General features: G+C 40.6%; 1 pseudogene across 1 annotated transcript; it reads left to right on the top strand.

The window, feature by feature from the left end:
* Positions 1–2,178: 2,178 nt before the first annotated feature.
* Positions 2,179–4,106, top strand: LOC101308613 (annotated as a pseudogene). The gene is made up of 2 exons (XR_183749.1): positions 2,179–3,095; positions 3,225–4,106. The product of XR_183749.1 is annotated as an isoflavone 2'-hydroxylase-like (transcript).
* The last annotated feature ends 164 nt before the right edge of the window (positions 4,107–4,270 follow it).

Here is a 4,270-nt window from a genome sequence, read left to right as displayed (position 1 = left end):
TTTCACATATCAATCGTACAATATCTAGAACATAGTGTGTATATCATTCTTGCACAGTTTCATCTAATTTGAAGATCATTTGGGTACCGAATTAGATTAAATGAATCAACTGAACAAAATCTGTCCAAACGGAACCGTTCGTATAAATCACAATTACGGAAGCTAAAATGATCTCCAAATTGGATGAAACTTTGCAAGAATGATCTACACACTATGTTCTAGACACTGAACGGTGGGGATGTTAAAATGAGACCTAAAAATGAGCGAAATGAGGAGCACCACACTCTAATTTCAAAGTGGTACAATTCCCTTCGATTCCAGAGCGGTGTACCGCTTTGAAATTAAAGTGTTGACCTCCTAATTTCGCTCACATTCAGGTCATATTTCCACATGTCCAAAACATAGTGTGTATATCATTCCTGCACATTTTCATCTAATTTGGAGATCATTTGGGTACCGAATTAGATTAAATGAATCAACTGAACAAAATCTGTCTAAACATAATCGTTCGAGTAAATTACAATTATGGAAGTTCAAATGATCTCCAAATTGGATGAAATTGTTTGAGCCCAGTTAATATTTTGGTCCAAGACTAAATTAATAAAGTCTTGAATAGCATTTGGGCCAGCACCTATGGCCCTAAAAATAAAGCCTGTTAGGACACGAGCCATGAAGATCCGCGAGGTGGGTTCCTAAATGGACTGTAACACCTCGCGGGGTAAGGAAGTCTTCAGTGTATGAGTACGCGTCAGAGACTGAGAAGTTTTAGATGAGTGAAGGGTTAGTACATGTGACCTAAGTTTACCTATGTAATTGGACACGCGTCACCCAGTTACTTAGTTTGCAAGCAGAACGAATCCTTGTACAACTTTGGTAGTAGAAACCTACTTAGGTTGTAAGATTGCATCCTTATCAGTTAATTACGAACCCTTATATAAGGAGGTTTCGGGGATCAGTCCAAACACACAATCATCTCATGAAACCAATTACAAACCTTCAATTCGTTTGAAACCCATACGCTAAATAGCACCTCGCCTTAGCCTTACAGAGCCCGTTTGGTCTCATCTTGTTTACTGTCCCAATTTTTGCTCTGCTCGCCAGCCGAGTATCGATTGCAAACGAATAGGAGGATTGCTTGTAATCCCTCATCCGCAAGGTGGCATCAGAAGCCCCTGTCGTTTGATTAGAAGTCTAGTATCAGCGCACTTTACATTCCACGTCCGCACGGTGGCACGCTCTGCACCCTTTCTTTTTACATTTGGACCTGCTAAATTAACTCTCTACTCCTGCTGAGGATCGTGGTCAAAACAGAAACTTTGCATGAATGATCTACACACCATATTCTAGACACTGAACGGTGGTGATGTGAAAATGTGACATAAAGTTTAGCGAAATGAGGAGCACCACATTTTAATTTCAAAGCGGTATGGAACTGTATAGAAAAGTCACATGCTAGTTGTCTAGTCATGATTCCAATTATGATGTTTGTCTTCTCGATCATATCCATGACGATAAAGGATCAATTTGATCTTCGGCCATAACGATGAGGATATCTAATAGTGAAACTATCTTCCCAACTCTGAAAACTGAAAAGAACAAACGATAATAATGAGATAATTAAGGGTTCAATTAATCTTAATTTATTATTTAATTTTCTATGCTGCACTCAGTGTGAGAACAAGAACAATCATCCGCAACACTTGTTTTTCTCAAGAAAAAAGTATCTGCAGATCTAGGTCGGAATATGAAAGCTTGCAAATTAGAGATCTTGGTCGGTACGTACTGCTGAGGTTGCATATCTTCTGAGACCACTCAACATTATCTGCTTACATTACTTGGGATATTAAGTCTATTGAGAGTGAAGTATCTTTATTTTTTTTTAAAATTCTAGTATATTATATGATATATCATGACTCATAAAATATATAAACTAAAAAATTTTAATATATCATATATTATAGTATGCCTTGTAAATGTGTGAAAGAGGAAAATCGCACACCATCACTGACACAAGCAAACCAATGAAGCACAACACGTGCCATGTCCACATAGAGTTTGCCACAAGAAAGTAACTAGAAACATATCTCCATGCATAGCACTACTACTATTACTAGTCTAAAGTGGTGGCTGTGCAGGCCCTTATAAATAACAGTACGTACTACTCACATAAACACCACCATAGATCTACTTACTATGGAAGACATCTACTTCTACACATCTCTCTCCATCTCCATCATCGTGTGCCTCGTCACTCTTACGCTGTTTGGACGACGTCGTTACCCCAATCTCCCCCCAAGCCCTTCCTTATTTTGTCTTCCGATTCTCGGTCACCTCCACCTTCTCAAACCCCCGCTCCATCGCACCTTCCAACGCCTCTCACAGAAACACGGCTCCATCTTCTCCCTCTGGTTCGGCTCCCGCCGCGTGGTCATTATCTCCTCCTCCTCGGTCGTGCAAGAATGCTTCACCAAAAATGACATCGTGTTGTCAAGTCGTCCCGCCACTCTCTTTAGCAAGCATTTTGCGTACAACACCACCACCTTGTCGTTCTCCACCTACGGCGACCACTGGCGTAACATTCTTCGGATCGGCACAGTCGAGGTCTTATCCACAGGCCGGCTCAACTCTTTTTCTCATTTCAGGAAGAAGGAAGTCTGGCACTTGCTGCGCAAGCTTTCCCAGAACGCAGAAGGAAGGATGTTATTTCGTGAAAGTGAAGTTGCGGTCTATGTTGTACGAACTAACCTTCAACAACATAATGACAATGGTGGCGGGAAAGGTATGCCAGGGACAAAGTTGCAAACAAGGAAGAGGGCAAGGAGTTCATTGAGATCATGGACGAGGCCTTTTCGTACAGTGGGGGAACCAACCCCGGAGAATTCATGCCCTTTCTTAGATGGTTTGATGGTAATAATTATGAGAAGAAGGTAGAGAAATTGGGCAAGAGAGCAGATGCGTTCTTGCAACGTCTCATTGATGAACACAAGAACAGGAGTGCTTCGGAGGGTAGAAATACCATGATCGACCATTTGCTTTCCCGGCAGGAGTCACAACCTGAGTATTACAGCGATGAGATTATCAAAGGACTCATACAGGTTAGTCCAAATTTTTGTATCTCATATTCACCTTTTAGTGTTTTGTATTAGTATCTACTTCGTAACAAAGATATCAAATAAGGGCATGAAAACCTAATTATTGATTAACTTGAGTTCATATATATCTAGAGTCTTCTAATTGCGGGAACAGATACATCGGCAGTGACATTAGAATGGGCTATGTCCAATTTGCTAAACCATCCGGATGTATTGAAGAAGGCTAGAGCTGAATTGGATGCTCAAATTGGTCAAGAACGCCTAGTAGAAGAATCAGACCTCTCTAAGCTTAACTACCTACAAAGTATCATCTCTGAGACTCTTCGACTGTACCCGGCGGCGCCAATGCTACTACCGCATTTCGCTTCCGATGATTGTATTGTCAGTGGATTCGATATACCAAGCGACACATTGGTATTGGTCAATGCATGGGCAATACATAGAGATCCCACGTTGTGGGATGATCCTGAAAGCTTCAAACCTGAGAGGTTTGTAATGGGCCGCAACAAGGATGAGGCACACAAGTTTATTCCGTTCGGAATGGGCAGGAGGGCTTGTCCTGGAGCAGGATTGGCACAACGTGAGGTAGGCTTGACTTTGGCCTCATTGATTCAATGCTTTGAGTGGAAGAGGGTAAGTGATAAGGAGTTTGATATGACGGAAGGAAAAGGACTCACCATGCCTAAACTTGTGCCATTGGAGGCCATGTGCAAACCACGCTCATGTTTTAACAAGCTTTCTCATTGATTGATCAATAATTTCTATGCTAATCCGTGTTAGTATATAGTAGTGAGCTATGGCCTATATGTTGTGTGAAATAACTGCCACCGTCGAGCTGATCACTTAAACAAATCGACTTTGTAAAAGTGCATTGGCATGGCATATCTACTAATCGACTAGAATAGTATTGTTGTAAGGGGTAGTGCTAGAGGGTCTTAATAAAGCTTAAAATTTGTGGCATTAATCATATGTGTCACGCCATTCAAGTAAATAAAAATAGTTATTTTCTATTCTACATAATATATCTTGCCAAATCAAAACATTGCATTACCAATTTTACCATTTCTATTTCCTTTTACATTTTAAGGGGTGAATCAATGATAGTTTTGTCAAATAAACTCTAACCCTAACCCTAATTCTTCCAAAAAGCAATTATAATTCATCAAACCCTAACCCTA

Source organism: Fragaria vesca, linkage group LG1 (genome assembly GCF_000184155.1).
Source record: "Fragaria vesca subsp. vesca linkage group LG1, FraVesHawaii_1.0, whole genome shotgun sequence".
NCBI classification, from domain to species: domain Eukaryota; kingdom Viridiplantae; phylum Streptophyta; class Magnoliopsida; order Rosales; family Rosaceae; genus Fragaria; species Fragaria vesca.
Note: the sequence above shows the minus strand (reverse complement) of the source record. Positions and strands in the feature narration are given on the sequence as shown.